This window comes from Vitis riparia, chromosome 15, assembly GCF_004353265.1.
Source record: "Vitis riparia cultivar Riparia Gloire de Montpellier isolate 1030 chromosome 15, EGFV_Vit.rip_1.0, whole genome shotgun sequence".
Lineage (NCBI taxonomy): Eukaryota > Viridiplantae > Streptophyta > Magnoliopsida > Vitales > Vitaceae > Vitis > Vitis riparia.
In genome coordinates this window covers 8158523-8179561 of record NC_048445.1, presented here as the reverse complement: position 1 = coordinate 8179561, position 21039 = coordinate 8158523, and positions in this window count along the sequence as shown.

Below are 21039 nucleotides of genomic sequence, written 5' to 3'. Positions count from 1 at the left end.
TTTTGAAATTCCCTAGCGGTAAGGACAACTAATTAAATATCACAACCAAAATGCACTAATTTTATTACCGAAAGGGCAAAAAAAAAATTAGTACGATTCATAATATATAATTAATTTCCTTCACCAATTTAAGCATCCTACCAAGTATTATAATCATTGATAGGACAATTACAATACCCGTATGGACCTTAGTAATCACAATAATAAAACAACCAAAAGTGGGAGATAAAATATCTCAAAAAAGACAATTTGACACATATAGGATCATGATAGGCAACCACATATATGTTCACTATTGTCATGATAAACTCAAATATTCAATTTTCACAACTTGACACACTTGGAATTGCGATAGACAATCACACAAGTGTTCTTTCATGTCATAATAAATTGAAATATTTAACAAAAATGGCCTAAGACAACATTATTGGTATAAGACAAAAATTATACCCAAAAAAACAATAATAATAATAATTGTCCCAATAAAGTCAAACTTAACAAATGCATAATAATTCCAACATATGCATAATCATTCCAAGAATACCAAGACAACCAAAAAGAAAAAAAAATTATGATGTCATTGTCTTCTCCACCAGACTGAACATGACCTAGTTCTGCTAGAGAAGAAAAAAAAAAATCAGCAAAAAATTTGTGCAATTTTTGACGAAAACAATTAGGTTTCCATTCTCAAACAACAAACCTTCAATCTAAACCAAAAAATTGCACAAAAACGCATAAAAAAAAAAAAAAAAAAGATCCAAGACAAACTCTAATTTTCGAAATCCCATCAAATGATCTCCAAAAATAAAAATAAAAAAAGATGGGTTTTGCTCCAAACAATGTTTTCTACAAGTGTCTAACATCAATTGGGCATGAAACCTAAGAATCAACACCAAACGAAAAAAGCCCCAAAAAAAATTGGCTTCCAAATCAGAAAACGGGAAACCCTAAGTAACTCAAATATTGCAACTTAAATGTCATCATGTATGGCTCTTATACCAATTGATGAAAAAACCTAAATCACACAGGATTACATGTAGACATTAAAGCATGTAGTAAAAGGGCAATTGATGAAATGCTTACCTTGATTAATCCCATGGAAATCCTTTTCCGTGCTCCACTAGTGTCCAAGAATATACTTAGTTCGTGATGGTGTGTAAATCTGGGTTCAATGAGCTCTTTCCTTTCTACACCCAAAATCTATTTGTGTGTGTGCTCTGAAGAGTTCATGCAGTGCGTGCCCTTTTCAGCCTTCAAGAGGAAAAACTGAACCAGAGCCTTCTTTTTGCACTTATATATATGTGTATATATATATATATATATATATATATATATATATATATAAATGAATAATTCATATATACTACATATTACATACACACAATTTGGACCACTTGACTTAATAGGCCAGTCAAGTGAATTAGGGTGAGCCCATAAAAAATCAAGCAATAATGTGTCCAACCCCATTATGGACCACAATGCAAAAAAAAAAAACATTTATTTATGGCATTATCACAGTAATTATGTAAGTCCACACATAAAAATTCCAACATTCTCCAGTTGAAAGAAAAAAACTAGACCTATGACAAGTCAAATGATAGTCAGCTTCACAACAGGACTGAATGTTTCATCATAATCGACACCTGATTCTTGAGTAAAACCTCTTGAAACCAATAGAGCCTTGAAGCGATTAATAGAGTCATTTTCCCAATATTTTATATGATACACCCATTTTGAACTGATAATATAAAATGAGATGGTCGTGGAACTAGTTCCCAAGTTTGGTTGACATGAATTGCTTGAAGTTCTTCTTCCATGGCTGCCACCCATTGTGAATCTTGGAGATTTAATGTTTTAGGCTCAATTGGTGTAGCATGGGAGAGAGCATGATCAATAGTGATGACAAGTGCATAATCACTGAGATAGGTAGGTGTCATCTGATCCTTACTGGTCATGAAATACTAGCAACGAGCAACATAATTATCATGGATTGTTTGTTCTAGGCTACTCTCTAGACTATTATGCATGGCTTTTTCTGGGTTGCTATCTAGACTGTCATGCATAGCTTCTTCTGGACTACTTTCTGGATTGGCAAAGTGGGCAGCTGGAGAGAAAGGTAATCCAATGATGAGTTCACCTTGTAAATCACTAGCATGAAAATATTGGTTCATGACAGAAGTTTTCTGAATATCATGTGATGCTGAATTTTGATTAGCATGAATATTTGTAATGACTATTTCTAGAGCTTCATGGTGACTTGCTCCACAACTTGGAGTATGGCAATTTGTAGCACAATTTTGATTATAGTAGTCTAGTGAATTAATGGATGATGAGGCTAACTTATTTCTTTCAATCAAAGTGTCTAATGTTGGAGAAAAATCCTACATAGAATTGAACTTTTCCTTAGGATTGAAAAATTCATCCGAGCGAAGGAAACTCAGATAAAACTTGTTGTGCAAGAAAACCTCAAAGATAAAGATGTGAAGAATTTTTTTTAGTGCAAGTGGCTACTAAAATAATATAAAGTAGAATAAAGAATTGAAAATATTGTTTGAAATGATACAAAGTAGAATAAAGAATTCAAAATACTATTTTGTATTTCAAATGTTGCAACTTTTATTATATTTATTTACATTATAAAAATTTTCTTTATGATTTAAATGTACACTTAAATGTTTTAAATATTGGGACATACAAGTATGTGACAATTTTTTTTTTTTTATACTTCCTTAATGAATTTGGAGTTCCTATTTGTTTCTATATGTCATTGGTATGTACATATGATATTTATGAATTTATTATTTAAAAGTGTGGTTCAAATAAATTAAATAATTATATTTTATAAATTACTTGATAAAAAATATAAAATTTAAATATCTAATAAATAATGTACTACCATACATAATATATTTTAAAAATTATTTAAACAATCAAAATATACTTGCACAAATTTAGTATGCATGATTAATTTTATTTCGATTCATGTGCACTTACCTTTTACTAGTTTTATATAAAAAGTAGAAGGCTTTTATATAAAATAGTAGTAATTTTTATCTTTAAAAAAGTTAAAGTTTGACTAAGTATAGATTGTTGTAATACTTCCAATCAAGCGTTTGTAGTCCAACAGTTAGGATAATTGCCTTGCAAGCAACAGACCCAGGTTCGACTCCGGACAAACGCATGTATTTGAAGTTAGTTTTATTATGACTCGTGTTATACTATGATTTTAGCATGCATACAAATATCTTGCTTAATTACTTTTTGTTTGAGCAATTATTCTCAAAATGCAATGATACCAATATTTAGATTTGAAATCACATGTGAATATTTAATCAGTGTAGTAGTCAATACTAAGTAATCAAAAATTCGCATGTATTTGAAATTATTTTTTATTGTGACTTTTTTTACCAAAAAATTTAGTGATCGTTGTACTATGATTTTAGCATGCATACAAATATTTTGCTTAATTCCTTTTTGTATGAGCATTTATTCTCAAAATGTAGAGATAGCAATAGTTAGATTTGAAATCCTATGTAAATATTTTTTATATCAAAATTTAGATTTTTTGCATTATATTTTTACTTAAACATTAATAGTAAAAATATAATGATTCTTGTACTTGACCTTTTAATACTAGAAATTATGAATAGTTGGGTGAATTTGAACTCAAATATGAACATTTAATCTATGTAGTAGCCATTACTAAGTACCTCACAATTCAAATCTCTCATCCACATACATGTAGATTGTCTATCGAGTTTGTATAGAGTCCGTCAAGTTTATATTGAACTTGACAACTTTTGTAGAGAGTTCAAGCTTTGTTTACAATGACTTATAAAGCCTTGTTTACGATAACTTCTTATTTTTACTTTGGTTAAAAGTTGAAATCAAAGTCATAATTTTTTAAAAGTACTATTAATATAGTAAAATTTTACTAAACATGAAGGAACTTCTTAGTAGGCCAAAATAAAGCTTCTAAAGGAAGCAACATTTCTTAGCTTTCATATTATTATTATTAATAAACCTAAGTTATAAGTTCTTTGAACAAAATGAATTAAATAGGTATAAAAGTTCTTATTAAGTTTAAAAAAGAGCTTTTGAGTTCTCTAATATGGATCCAAATAAATCTTATGAAGCTTTTATAAAAAAATAAAAGTAAAAAAAGTTTAATTTTAGATACACTTGAACAATTTTTGTCCAAAGAACTTAAAACATAGGTTAAAATGATATTGCTTTTTATAGAAATAATGTTTTAGCATATAAAGAAATTGTTTTTTCTTTAATAAAGTTTCTTTATTCTGAGATTATCTTCTAACTTCTAACTAAAAACAAAAATTTTAAAAATGTCTTATTTAATTATATCAAAATAATATGATTAAAGAATATATATACATATAGATATGTGTGTGTGCATGCACGCATGCACGTGTGCGTGTACCCCGCTTGCAGAAGATATTATAAAACAATAATTTGTGAACATTTAGATTCAAACACCTATTTTAATAAAACATTTTAAAGGGACAACTCACGATACTCCTAGCATTATAGAAACAGTGTGTGTGTACACCGCTTGTAGAAAAGATTATAAAACATTAATTTATGAACATTTAGATTCGAACCTATCTTAATAAGACATTTTTAAGAGACAAGTCACAACTCCTGACACTATAGAAACAATGTTTTAGCATATAAAGAAATTGTTTTTTCTTTAATAAAGTTTCTTTATATATATATATATATATATATATTTGTGTGTGTGTGAGTGTGTGTCGCTTGCAAAAGAGATTATAAAACATTAATTTGTGAACATTTAGATTTGAATCTATCTTAATAAAGCATTTTTTAAGAGACAAGTCATGAGACTCCTAACACGTGTAAGCTTTTGTATCAGAAATGTAGTTTCTATTTTCTCATTAAAGAAAAACCTATTACATTGGTGTTTTTTATGCTTGATATTTTATTGTAACTATTCGAACCTTCCAACAGACTCCTAACTCTTTAACAGTTCTTGAAGTTCTTGAGTCGTTTAGCAACCTTGAGTTTGTTTCAGTGGAGATATGTTTTCTTGTAGGTGAGACACTTGTTGTTGGTGCAAACTGATGTATATCATCTGTAGGAAGAGTGTAAATAATTTTTATTTTTATTTTTGGGAATTATTTAGTGCATATATGGTTTCTTTTAGGTAAGACACCTATTGCTAGTGCAAACTGATGTATATCATCCGTAGGAAAAGTGTAAATAAATTTTATTTTTATTTTTGGGAATGATTTTTAATTTATTTTATTCTATTCTATTGATCTTATATTTTTGGGAAGAGTCTTATTGAGAATTATTTTATTTTATTTTATTATGTTAGTGTTATATTTTTTTGGAAGAGTCCTATTGGGATTGTGCTAGTTGAATCTCACTCCTTTTATAAGTAGAATCACCTTCCACTTTGAGTTATATTCTAATTACAAGTAGATTCCCATTGGGACTATGTTAGTGGCCTACAAAAGCAGGTCAACCCTCACTCTCAATACATGAATACCAATTTTTTAGATAGTTTTTTAGGGAGTATTTTCATACATCTATTTGGAGGAATTTATTCAAAACCAGAGTTGTACACATCTCGATTATAGAGTGCACCCAAGGCGAGATCTAGTTGTTGAATCCTAGAGGTAGACCATTGGTACCCTAGTGCATCGAGTTCGTCTTCGAGAAAGGTGGATCTATTTCAAGGATAGTGCTTGTCACGCCTCAGCTGATAAGTTTTTTTATTTTTATTCATTTTTTCTTTGTTTGTGTCTTTTAGACTAGTCTTTTGTTTCCATATCCTTAAATCCAACAATATTGAAATATATCCAAATGGAAGCTTCCCTAGTTCACACCTGTCCTGACACCTCTAAAATTGATCCCTTCAATGGGACATTCTTTAAGAGATGGCAGGAAAGGGTTTTCTCTGCAATTGATGTGGTGAACTTGGGACACATTTTGATTGACCTAAAACCAGAAGATGGTTCTCATCTATTACCTACCTGGGAAACTAGAAATAAACAAGTTAGGTATGCTATTCTGAGTACCCTTTCTAGTGAACTTTTATATTTATTGTCAATTTAAAGTTGCAAAAGAAATTTGGGATGCAATGAATAAAAAATATATTTTGGAAGATGCAGGAACTCATAAATATGTCATAGGGAATTTTAGAAATTTCCAAATAACCGAGGATAGAGATGTATCATCTCAAATCCATGACTACCACTTTTTGATTAAAGACTTAGCTATTGAAGACATTAAATTACCCGAACCTTTTGTGGCTAGTTATTTAGTAGAGACTATTCCAGAGTCTTGGAAAGACTATAAAAATAACATGAAACAGATGTCCTTAGAGGATGTCATAATCCATATTAGGATTGAGAAACAAAACCGAAATAGGGACAATATTGAGAAAGCTAAGGAATTGTCTTCTAAAGCTAATGTAGTAGAAGAAAAATCTAAACCCAAAAACAATAGGTCCAAGAAACAAAACTCTAGGACCAAGCCCAATGCATCAAACAAGGTCCATAACTCAACTATTAAAAAAAACGGGGCAATTGCTTTGTCTGTGGAAAATCTAGACACCATGCAACTTAATGTCGCCACAGGAAGAGAACTGAGAAGTCCAATTCAAAGGCAAATCTGGCAGAGGCAGAGGTGATCACAACAGTAATCTCTTATGAAGTGAGCATGGTCACTAATATAAAGAATTGGGTGGTAGACTTTGGGGCTACTAGGTACATATGTGGGAATAGAAGTGCATTTACTTCCTATACCACTATAAAGGAATGAGAGGAACAAGTGTTCATGGGTGATTCTAGATCTACTCTAGTGATTGGCAAAGGGAAAGTTCTCCTCAAGCTAACCTCTAGAAAAGTGCTTGTCCTCTGTGATGTTCTTCATGTGCCAGATATCCATTGGAACTTGGTGTCAGTATCTCTGGTTGGAAAAGCAAGAGTGAGGATCTTGTTTGACTCTGATAAAATAGTTTTAACCAAGAATGATGCATTTTTTGGGAAAAGGGCTATTATAATCAGGGTGTATTTATGTTGAATGTTTCTGATATTATCAATAATAATGCATCTTCTTCTTCTTCTTACATAGTTGATTCCTGTGATATTTGGCATGGTAGACTAGGACATGTGAACTTTTCATATATGAAGAAAATGGTTGAATTGAGTTTAATCCCTAAACTGTCCTTAGAAAACCGTGGAAAATGTGAATCTTGTGTAGAATCTAAAACCACAAAAAAATCTTGCAAATCAGTTGAAAGAGAATAAGATCTACTAAGTTTAATACACAGTGACTTAGGAGACCTAAAAACTACAATGACTAGAGGTGGTAAACGGTTTTACATAACTTTCATAGATGACTACTCAAGGTATACAAGGGTATATTTCTTGAGAAACAAAGATGAAGCAAGAGATGCTTTCATCAAGTACAAAAATGAAGTGGAAAATCAACTAAGTAAGAAAATTAAGAGGCTTAGAACTGATAGGGGAGGAGAGTATGAGTCCAACCCCTTTAATTCTTTTTGTGAAGATCATGGGATCATTCATGAAACTACTCCTTCTTATTCCCTTGAGTCTAATGGAGTAGCAGAAAGGAAAAATAGGACCTTAAAAGAAATTATGAATGCAATGTTGGTAAGTTCAGGAGTACCCTTGAACTTGTCTCGGGAGAGGGGAGCTATCCTATCCCGCATGTCATATTCAAAATAGAATACCTTACAATGTACTGGTAAAACTCCTTATGAGTTGTGGAAGGGTTATGCACCTAATATAGCATACCTGAAAGTGTGGGGGTGTTTAGCAAAAGTTCTTCTCCCTGAACCTAAAAAACGAAAACTAGGTCCTAAAACCTTTGATGTAATGTTCATTGGCTATGCTGAGAATAGTGCGGCATATAGGTTTCTTGTTACTAAGTCAGAAAATGGTCTTATAGATGTCAATACTATAATAGAAACAAAGAATGCGGATTTCTTTGAAAACATCTTTCCTATGAAACTAAATGGTGAACAACAAGTTCAGAAAACAAGTAGAGACAAGTCTATTGAACCTTCTAAATTTGAACTTAGAAAGAGTAAAAGAGATAGGAAAAAAACAAACCTTGGAGATGGTTTCTACACCTTCCTAATAGATGAGGACCCTAAATCCTACAAAGAAGCTATAACTTCACCTGATGTACCATTCTAGAAGGAGGCCATTAATAGTGAAATCGATTCAATCATGTATAACCATACATGAGAGTTAGTAGATTTACCGCCTGGTGCAAAGACTATTGGTTGTAAATGGATCTTTAAAAAAAGTTAAAACAAGATGGGTCCATAGAGAAGTATATAGCTCGTTTAGTTGCCAAAGGCTTTAAACAAAGGAAGTATGTAGATTACTTTGACACATTTGCCCCTATGACTAGAATAACATCAATTAGAGTATTGATTGCTCTAACTTCCATTCATAATTTGGTGGTACACTAAATGGATGTCAAGACTGCATTCTTGAATGGGGATTTGGAAGAGAAAATTTATATGGATCAACCTGAGGGTTGTGTAGTTCCAGGGAAGGAGAAAAAGGTGTGTAAATTAGTTAATTCACTATATGGGTTAAAACAAGCTCCCAAACAGTGGCACAACAAGTTTGATCATGTGTTAGTAACTAATGGATATTCCATTAATGATGTTGATAAGTGTATCGACAACAAGTATGAGGATAACACATGTGTAGTCATTTTCCTTTATGTTGATGACATGCTGATCTTTGGAACTAGCCTAGAGGTTGTGTGTGAGACCAAGAAATTCCTAGGTTCTATGTTTGATATGAAAGACCTAGGAGAGGCAGAGGTGATTCTAGGAATTAAAATAACTAGAACACCTAACGGGCTTAAACTTTCTCAAGAGCATTATGTTAAAAAGATCCTAAGGAAGTTTGAACACTTTGATTGTAAACCAATGTCAACTCTTTATGATCCCAGCTCACAGCTGAAGAGAAATAGAGAACATAGTGTTGCCCAAATAGAGTATGCTTAGATCATAGGAAGCGTAATGTACTTAATGAATTGTACCAGACCTGACATTGCTTATGCAGTAGGTAGATTGAGTCGGTACACCCAAAGTCCTAATTAGGACCATTGGACTGTTGTTCGTAGAGTCCTTAAGTATTTGAGAGGCACCATTAACTATGGTTTGTGCTTTAGTGGATTTCCAAGTGTCCTTGAAGGATTTAGTGATGCAAATTGGATCTTGGATTCAGATGAGATGAAATCCACTAGTGGATATGTTTTCATCCTTGGTGGAAGTGCAGTGTCTTGGAAGTCTGCCAAGCAAACTTGCATTACTCGGTCTACTATGGAGGTTGAGTTTATTGTCTTAGAAAAGACAAGTTCTAAGGCTGAGTGACTTAGAAACCTCTTAGCAGATATCCCTTTATGGATGAGACCAACCCCGTCTGTGTCTATGTGTTGTGATAGCCAAGCTGCAATTGCTAAGGTTAAGAGTAAAATATTTAATGGGAAGAACAAGCATATACGCCTAAGGCACAATATTGTGTGACAGTTGCTTGAAACAGGGGTTATATCCCTAGAATTTGTGAGGTCAAAGTTGAATTTGGTCGATCCTTTGACCAAACCACTAAATAAGAAACTAGTGGAAGAAACATCGAGGGGGATGGGACTTATGCCTATTACAGAAGTAAAGAGTGGTGGTAACTCAACCTATTAGAATGGAAATTTCATGAAGTAGGTTCATATGGGTAATAAAAAATCACTTGTTGACTTGAGGTGCTCTATCAACTCTAATTGTCTGAGAGTCCATCCCTATGGTGTAGATAGAGTGTATTCTGTATTGACTAAGGTTGAGTGTTTACTCTTAATGAATACCATATTCCTTATGGATGGTATGTTTAAATGCAAAACATACTTGATGGATTCACCTATATTAGAGTGGAGGTGGGATCACTTCCTATGAGAACTTAGGCAGGTTCTCTAGAGTTCTCATGAATATCCAGGCAAGGTGCATGGCCTATTTGTGCCAACCCGTTTTGTACAGCTCGTAGTGTAGTTGAGAAAACCAATGTGGATAAAAGTCCCTTGAGTTACATCAAGAAACACTGGTTCATAGAAATTTATTTTCACCATGTTTTGTGATTCAACACTTGTTTGTCCTAAGACTGGTTCATAACCTTTGGGCACCAGTACTAATTCATTGGATTCTTTTTTCCTCCAAAAAAAAAAAAAAATTACGTTTACACTTTGTGAGGGATTGTAGGAAGAGTGTAAATAATTTTTATTTTTGGGAATTATTTTAAAATTATTTTATTTTATTCCATTAGTCTTATATTTTTGGGAAAAGTCCTATTGAAAATTATTTTTTATTTTATTTTATTCTATTAGTGTTATATTTTTTAGGAAGAGTCCTATTGGGATTATGCTAGTGGAGTCTCATTCCTTTTATAAGTAGAATCACCTTCCACTTAGAATCATATTATAATTACAAGTGGATTCCCATTGGGACTATGTTAGTGGCCTACAAAAGCAAGTCAACCCTCACTCTCAATACATGAATACCAATTTTTCAGATAGTTTTTCAGGGAGTATTTTCACACATCTATTTGGAGGAATTTATTCAAAACCCGAGTTGTACACATCTCGCTTATAGAGTGCACCCAAGGCGAGATCTGGCTATTGAATCTTGGAAGTAGACCATTAGTACCCTAGTGCACCGACTTCATCTTCGAGGAAGGTGGATCTATTTCAAGGACAGTGCTTGTCACGTCTCAACCGATAAGTTTTTTCTTTTTATTCATTTTGTTCTTTATTTGTGTCTTTTGGGCTAGTCTTTTGTTTCCATACCCTTAAATCCAACATCATCCCCGCAATCTCACAGGTTTAAAGATGATAGATAGCTTGGTTTGAAAACTAAAAAATTAGGAGCTTGAGATATGTTTAGTGAATATGCTAGCAACTTGATCAGAGGACGGGAGGTACCAAATGCAAAGTTGATTCTAGAGAACTTTATCATGAACAAAATGAAGGTCTAACTCAATATGCTTTGTCTTAGTATGAAAAACTGGATTTGCATCTAAGTGAGTTGCACTTTGATTGTCAACTTAGAGAAGTGGTAGAGAGAATGGAGCGAGGCAGAGTTAGTTCAACACAAATTGAATCCAAATAATTTATGAAGTAGCAGTAGCAATACCATAGTACTTAGACTCAGCATTACTCTAGGAGACAATTTTCTACTTTGTAGATGACCAGGATACCAAATTCGGTCTGAGGAAGATATATTAGTCGTTGATGCTTCTTCTATCATATGGGCATGATGCCTAATCGACATCATTGTAGGTGTGAACATCCAAAGAATGAGATTTCTGCATGTGAATACCATATGAAGAAGTACCCTTTAAGGTAACAAAGGATACGTTTTATTGCAAGCCAATGTGTAGTGGTGGGATTGGCCATGGCTTTAGACAGTTGTCTTTCACCTCCAGAGAGAAAGAGAAAGCCTTGGTTTCCACCTTTCCAAAACCCACACTTTGGAGTGTCAAAATCATGGTTTGAGTCATCGGATGAAAAATCTTAGGTGAACGAAACCTTCAGAATATTCAAAGATGCTTTTTACTATGATGAATTGATTTATGAACATCCAAATCCAAATATAAGTACTATATCTTTATATGTATAGTTAATAATGGTCTTGTTCCAATACTAAAGTCAAATGCTAATTTATGGCCTCCACAATAACTAAGATAACATGGATCACATTCCTTGCTCGTGATCTTAATATTCCCTTGGCACAAACACCACAATTATTTTGTGACAACATTAGCGCACTTCACTTATTTGTTAACCCTATGTTTCATGTAAGATCAAAACACATTGAACTCGACTTTCACTTCGTTTGAAAAAAAATTGCAACGAGTAGTCTTACCACACAACACATTCCTTCATCATCTCAACCTATTGATATCTTCGCCAAGTCATTACCTAAGGCTACCTTTCAAGTACTCGAGGATAAACTAGTTGTTTATCCTTAACAACACACCCGTTTGAGGGGCTTGTCAAAGATAGAGATCACACAATAAATCTTTTTTGGTCAGGTTACAACTCAAGAGAATCCTATAATAATCTTCTCTAGTCAAGCTATAGCCTAAGAGACTAAAATCTCCAAAGACCAAGCTACATCTCAAGAGAAAAAAATCTCCTCCAATCTGGCTACAACTATATTTCCTATTATGTAAAATACACACTTTTATGTGTATAAATATATATTATGTATATTAAGATCTATAGATCAACGAATGAATATACCACAACTTCATCCATCTTTTTTTAAATAAAAAAAAAGAAAAAGAAAAAGAAAATCTTTACTCCAAAGTACAAAGAAAATTAAATATTAAAAGAATTATTCAAAACTTCATATATTTTATAGTTTTTTATTCTCTGTATAAAAAATTAAATTTAGAGAAGCATATAAGGAATTAAAATTTATTGAATTCATACTTATACGTTTTTAAAATCTTCATTCTTTTGTGCATGAGAGAAAATAAAATAAAAATATTTAAAGAAGCATATATAAACTTAATGTTACTTACAAATCCAATAGGAAGCAAGTTTAGATTCAACAAAATTTTTATTTTCCTTCTCACTGATCATGAGATTTTTTATTAGTAAGATCACTGATCATAAAGTTTGTTTCATCAATTAAACAAATTACATTTCTTTTCTTATCACATATAACTAGATAGATAATCATAACTCTAATAACGAGTCAACATATAGTCTTGGTGCATCTCTTAGTCACCTAGCTAATCCTCCCATCATCAAGCACTTCTTGATGAGTTTAGGCCGAGGTTTCTCAAGGTAAGATGAAATTAGGGGTAGCTGTTTTGATAAATACGTACTCGCAAATGATGCAAATTTTAATAAGTTTAGATAAAATATAATTATGTTAGCACTCAGTTTATTTAATCATATCAAAATAACCCAAATATGCTCGAATCCATTTAGACATGTTTAACTTATTATGCCAAATTGGTCCATTTATCCATGCAAATTAACTAATTTATATATTTAAAAATTTTAAAAATAAAAATAGTTTTTTAATTATAGATATCATATTATATATATATATATATATATATATATATATATATATATATATATATATATATAATTAAGTAAAACTTTATATATTTCATTATAATAAATTAAAATATAAATAAAAAAATAAATTAGAGTAAATTAAATTAGTGTCGACAACTCCGTTGATAACTATCACTTGGGGATGGAGTAAAAGAAGTAAAAGAAGAAGAAACCCGGAGTGGAAGACCTAGCCCCAGCAGGAAAACGAAGAAAACTCAATTGAAGAATGGTGGCAAGCGAAGAAAAAGAATCAGAAGAGAAGGAAGAAACAGACGATGATGAAGAAGAAGCAAAATAAATAAAAGAAAAGGAAAAAGAAGAAGAAGAAACCCAGAATCAAAGGACTCGCCTAAGCTGGACAACGAAGAAAAACCCAATAAGCAAAGGTACCAATCCTCGCCAAGTGATTGGAAATTTGAATCTAGATCTGAGCGAGAGCAATAGAATGAATAAAGTGTTATGCCAGCGAAAGCTTTGATGCCAACAATGTTAGTTCAAGAACACAAAGATAAAACAATCACACATACAGTACACGAGGTTTTAACATGGTTCGGCCAACCATGCCTACGTCCACGGATGAGAGAGAATGATTCCACTATACAATAGAGAATATTACATAAGACAGAACCAGATACAACTATTGGGTTCTCGAAACATCCCATGTTTCCCCACTCCTTGTATCCATACCTTACTACGAGCCCTCTCGCTCCACCAGGTACCTCCCGTTCTTCCTCACATCTCTATCCACCTCATATAGTCTCTACAGGCCCATCTTCATGTCATGACTTTTTCTCCCTCATGACCTAGAATATTTATAGAGATATTTCCAACAACCTTCCTTATTCTATAAGGAAGTCTAATATTACAATAATATATCAACCTAGAAATATTCTATATAATATTCTTTACAAAAAAGGAATCTATACTAATTAGGAATTTGGGACACTTCCTAACATACTAGAAGTACTGACAAAACAGAGAAACCCCAAAAGTTCTCGGCCACGCTTTCATAGGAAGAAATCAATGAGGATTTTTGTGCCATGACGGGCTGTAGACCACCTATAAGACCAAAGAAGAGACCCAAGAATGTACAAAGAATTATAGATGTAAGACATTGATGTTCAATCATTAGCTTTGTCGTGGGTTTATTTCATTTGTTTCTCATTGTCTAGATTTTAGGGTTTTTATTAACTATGCCTAATGCCTTCTCATTTGATGATTTTAGGGTTCCAGATTGAACAGAGTTACACGTGAATTATACAACGTGAAAGGTCCATTTTCTCTCTTTTTTTTTTTTTTTTTTTTGGATGTTTAAGAAATAAAATCTTGATCACGTATCTTATGCTAATTTCTTGGAACCTGAGTAATGAAAAACATGGTATGTTCTCTTTTTCCCACCTTTTCTTAGTCACCAAACGGGGGCACACATATCCTTACAGTGTGTTGTTCCAGTGCTTTGATTTATGGACTGCACCCAATTGGGCTGCTTGCAGATTGGATGGGATTGCAGAGAACCATGATTCTTTGCGTCCTCTCTTGATTTGAAGTCTCAATTATTTTAAGTTGCGGTATACAAGACCAGGTCCAATAGATTTTATGGAGCTTAGAATATTCTAAATTTGTAAAAGATATTAGTGATATGTCGATTTCACTCGTTTCTGTTTATTCTGATTTTATAAAGAAGGATTTAGTATGGATTTGGCATTTGTTTTTCCCAATTCATTTTGCTTAGGGTTCACATGCACCCACTATAATCTTGAATGGTTACAACATATTTTCAAAGATGTGGAAGAAAAGTTTAATGACTGATAAGAAAAATCCATTGTAGTTTGACAATTTAGTAATTTAGAGCATTTTTGGGAACTTCTAAAGAAGTTTGACAATTTTTTGCTAAGATACACCTTTAAAGTAATTGAGACTTCAAACTTGGTGAGACCACCCAAAGAATCATGTTTCTCTTCAATCCCCATTTAATCTGCAAGCACCACAATCTGTAAGAATATGCGTGCCCCTGTTTGGTGACTAAGAAAAGGGAGGAAAAAGAGAACCTAACCTACCATGTTTTTCGTTACTCAGGTTCCAAGAAAATGACATTAAATACGTGCTCAATTTCATTTGTTTCTCAATATATGGGTTTTAGGGTTTTCGTGAACTATGCCTCAAGATTCATATTCACCACCTTTCTCATCTCACCACCCTTCATGCCCACCACCTAACTTACTTTTGGTTCCTTTCCCTCCCATTCTCCACGTGCATGAAGTCCCAAGTGCTTGCCCATCTCCATTTTTTTTCATCCCTCATACCCATCTTTGCATTCCCATCACCACCCTTCTCTCTCTAGTAACATAATATGGGTCTTTTTGTCGTTCACAAACCACATCCCAAGTATGTGATTCACTCATTGAATATGCATAAAAAATGGGTTTATGATGTGAGTATGATAGATATATGCATTGGAAAATGGCATGGTGGTATAGGTATGATATTTTTTTCAACATGAAAATGGGTTTGCTACGTACTGGGGATATCACAATAAAGATGGGAATAAGCTTGAATACATGGAGAAATGAATTTTGGGATGGGGTCCACAAGCTTGATTTGAATTTGATATTGTAAAATAAAGCACACGTTGGAGTGTTTGGCTATGCATGACCACTTTTCCTCAGGCCACGTGTCATCCTCCTAAATCACCTCTTATAAAAATTTCATTCTCAAAATAATTTTTTAGGATTCCAATTTTCGAAATTCAATTTTCCTAAATTCCATTCCCAAAATAATTCTTTAAGATTCCAACTTTCAAAATTTAATTTTCCGAAATCCCATTCTCATGATAAATTTTCAAGATTTTAATTTCTTTAATTTCCTGAAATTCCATTTTGAAAATAATTTTTCAAGATTCCAATTTTCGAAATTTAATTTTCCGAAATTTCATTCTCAAAATAATTCTTTAAGATTCCAATTTTCGAAATTTAATTTTCTGAAATTCCATTCCCAAAATAATTCTTTAAGATTCCAACTTTCAAAATTTAATTTTCCGAAATCCCATTCTCATAATAAATTTTCAAAATTTCAATTTCTTTAATTTCCTGAAATTCCATTTTCAAAATAATTTTTCAAGATTCCAATTTTCAAAATTTAATTTTCTGAAATTCCATTCTCAAAATAATTCTTTAAGATTCCAACTTTCGAAATTTGATTTTCTAAAATCTCATTCTCATAATAAATTTTCAAGATTTCAATTTCTTTAATTTCCCGAAATTCCATTCTCAAAATAATTTCCCAAGATTTCAATCTTCAAAATTTAGTTTTCCCAAAATACCGTTCTCAAATAGTTCTTCAAAATTCTGATTTCCGAATTTAATTTCCAATTTCCGAAATTCCAATTTTAGCATTTATTTATTTAATCATTATTATTTTTGTTATTATTATCATTTTATTTATTTTTTATTTTAAAAAAAAATTCCATCTTTAAATAAGTTTTCAAAATTTTGATTTCCAAATTTAATTCCTAATTTTCGAAATTCCAATTTTCCAATTTTCGAATTTAATTCCCAACTTTTAAAATTCCAATTTTCGCATTTACTTATTTAATCATTATTATTATTATTTTATTTATTTATTTTTAAAATTTTCATCTTTAAATAATTCTTCAAAATTCCGATTTCCAAATCTAATTCCCAATTTCCGAAATTCAAAATTTTCAATTTCCGAATTTAATTTCTAATTTCCCAAATTCCAATTTTCACATTTATTTATTTAATCATCATTATTTTCATTATTATTATTATTATTATTATTATTATTATTTTATTTATTTTTATTTTTTAAAATTTCATCTTTAAATAATTTTTCAAAATTCCGATTCCCAAATTTAATTCTCAATTTCTAAAATTCCAATTTTCACATTTCCTCGTTTAATCATTATTATTTTTGCTACTATTATTATTCTATTTATCTATCTATTTATTTATTTATTTTAAATTCTATCTTTACATAATTCTCTAAAGTTCCAATTTCTAAATTTATTTTTTTTAAAAAAGATTCCATTTTCAAAACTCCAATTCTTAAACAATTTTTTTTAACTTCCAATTTCTTTCAAATTTAATTTCCAAAACTCCAATTCTTAAATTTAATTTTCAAAACTCCAATTTTCAAACAATTTTTTTAAACTCCCAATTTCTCCCAAATTTAATTTACAAAACTCCAATTCTTAAATTTAACTTTCAAAACCCCAATTCTCATATAATTCTAAAAATTCCAATTTCTTTCAAATTTAATATCCAAAATTCCAATTCTTAAATTTCATTCCCAAGACTCCAATTTTCAAATAATTTTCGAGACTCAAATTTCCAAATAAATTTCAAAAATCTAGTTTTCTCTCGAACAGTTTTTATTCCACTTCGGTTTTCAAATAATCTTCCATTTCTTTTGATTTTTCATAAGTAAGAATGAATTTTTTTTTTTTCATAATTCCAAAATAATGAAATTTGTGAGACCAATTCATGCAAAATAAATTGGGTTTTAGTGAGGGCCCTACATATGAGATTTCTTTTCTGATTGTTAATTGTTATGCCTAATGAATATTGTTTGGTTTTTGTTCTGATATTTGACATACATACGATATATTTTGTATTTGTTATTGCACATTAACTCTATTTCATGATAATGCTTTATTACCTACTGCCAAGGTACGCTCTCGCACTCACTTTGTTGATTTATTCATTATCGATCATGACTTGCTTCTAATTTGTGATCACTTTGGTATCCATTGATTTCCTTATCAATTGCCATGCTCGCTTCACCTTATTAGTAGAGACCCGTTTTTAGGGACTTAGAGGGGTGCTACGATCTTTATTGTACCTTCTTGATAAGTAATCTGACCCCCGAACCTCGACTCGGTTTTTCACAGACCTATTTTTCCAAATAAGAAGTCACACTTATGGTTTTTCTTTCTTATTTTGTTTCCCCTTTAAAAAAATAAAACAAAAATAAGTGGCGACTCCAAGTCTTTTTCTAAAAATCAAATTTTCGCCAAATAAATGAAAAAAAAAAAGCGAGTTTCGCCATCGAGTGGGAATGCATTGAGCTAAAATGCGGGATCCACAACAATACAAAATAACGCTTCACACCAACTCTAGTCAATGATCTTGGCTCACATTGTCAATTTTCATTTCGAAAACATTTGGTCAATTGATGTCCTTCTTTAGAACAAATCCACTTTGGAGATATAATACCTCCATTCTTATCACGTTTCAAATCATCTTTCTAAACACTAAATCCGATCGCTTTAGCATATATGTTGTAAAATGTTTTTGCTTCATCTGTACAATTCAATTCCTATTTGCACACTTCTTCATTTGAAATATCATTAAACTTTTTTATAAATAAATTGTGAATCATGGTTAGAACTACCATTGATATACGGATCCTCATGAATTTCATCTTTAAGATTGATTACAAATTCCTTCACCTTCCCTTTCTCTATGTACTCTAATACCAAAGCTACATTAAAAAATAAAAAATAAAAAATATTACTATACTTCTAAGGCATAAGAAGACATGAAACTATTATAATTTTTAATTCTAAGGCAGGATATGAGGAGATGAAAAAATGTTACATTTAAAACAATTTTAAGAATTACTTACAATTTCACAATTTTAATAATTTTAAGATTTTTTTTTTTTACTTGAAATGGCAATAAAATAGTTTAATAATAGGAACTAAGTTAGAGTTGATGGAAATTAAAAATAAAAAAATAAAAAAATTGGAAGAGGGTACGAAGAATTCTCACATTCTTTTTTCATTTCTCATATTATTCTTCGTATCCTTCTCATTTTACATTCTTTTACATTAGTAATAATTTTGCATATGGAGTTATAATAAAATAAATTCATAATCAGTATTTTGTGTTATCTGGCCTTCCCGACACGAAATATGGGATCGAAAGTTGGTCCAATGATTTTTCTCTTCTTTTTTTCCCGTTATTATCACCGAAATATTGGCATTTGTCAGGATTTTTCTTGAAATCTCCCGATTTTATGGCCAGTCAACGACAGGCTCTCAGTCAAACTCCCTCCCTTAATTTTTTTTTGGGTTAATTGGTTAAAGGGGTCAAAATAACCCCCATATTTGCAAATATAACCCATCAGTCAAAAAGCAAAAATATTGACTCGATTGAGACAAAAATGCCCTTCTTATTTTTTCTCTCCAACACATACAACTTCTCATTTCCCTTTCCCCCCTCATTTTTCCCTCCAAGACAACTTTCCCTTTCCCTTTGTTTTATAGTAGATTAGGTTCTAATTTTTTTATTCAATCATTGGTTGCTCTTCTCTCTCTTTTCTTGCGGAGATCAAGTTTAACTTCTTACCATTGTTTCATCTATTCTTCATTCTCGATCACGAAAATATGAAAAAAATGTAGGCAACCAACAATTTCTTTTTTATATTATCATTTTATTTCTTTCTATTTCTTGAAAATTCAAAATCTCACTTCAACATTGTAGGTAAAAAAATAGAGACTCCATTGTTAGTTCTGAACAAGTGAAAAGTTCATTCAAAAATTTTCACCTGAACTTAACAGTAGTTGAGTTGCATTAACAAAGAACTTAACCATAGTTAAGTTCACAATAAGATATTTCACCTGAACTTCATAGTAGTTGAGTTGCATTAACAAAGAACTTAACCATAGTTAAGTTCACAATAAGATATTTCACCTGAACTTAACAGTAATTGAGGTTCATTAACCACAGTTAAGTTCACAGTTCAAATTTTCACCTGAACTTAATAGTAGTTGAGTTCCATTAACAAAGAACTTAACCACAATTAAGTTCACAGTAGTTAGGATTTTTGCTCAATAGCTTCGCTTTTCTTTGCTTCATTTTCTTCTGCTTCACCTTTTTCTTCTGTTCGCAATTGGCATTTTTGCTTTTTCGCCACTTTTTAAAATCTTTTTCTCCTATCACTCTTCAATGGACTCATTGTTTCCTTCGTGCTTGAAGATATAATATGAGATAACTTGAAAAAAATAGAATAACATTTTTTCCAAGGATACGAAATGAAATAAAGGATTTCTAGGGTTTTTGAAAGAAATATGAGATTTTCGTTTTGTGCATCAAAGGAAGATAATAAAATAGAAGAAGATGATGAAAGATGAGGACTCTTTCTATAAATGAAGTGGAAGAGGAGATGACCTTTCTGTTTTATGCACTAAAGGAATATTATGAAGTAGAAGAAGATGATGAGAGATTTTTTTTTGGAAAATATGAGGAGTCGTTCTGTAAATGAAGGAGAAGAGGAGAAGTTGTATGTGTTGTTGGATATTCATTATAGAAATGTGTATTTTTTTTTTTCAAATTATATTTTTCCCCATAAATAATATCAATTAGAAAGAAGATAAGTTCGTTTTAACAAATGTTTAAAAAATTTACACTTAAACATGTGAGTTAAAACAATGATTTCCTTACATATTGAAAAAATAATATGATTTAATAAATAAATTTTCTTATTTTAACAATTAAATTTTCAACTTTGGAATGTCTTGATCACCACAAAATTCTTCAAATTTCTCATTCATCACTCCATTCTCAAACCTTTCTCTTTGATATTCTCCACTCAACTTTGACATGTTTTTCATTTTTCAAACTACGGTTGATAGGTGAGTTAAATAGTATTTTAAATTTTTTGTCACGTTTAGCAAAAAAAAGAAATATCTTAATTGGTATATAAATACTATTTTTGGTATATTTTGGTGGGTCACAATAAATTTGAAAGCTTAATAAATAAAAATTCATTTGTAAGGAGTATAATAAAGTGAGAAACATAGGATTGCATCCATAATACTATTTTCATTTATATTTTATAGAAATATTGAACAACATATTTTCA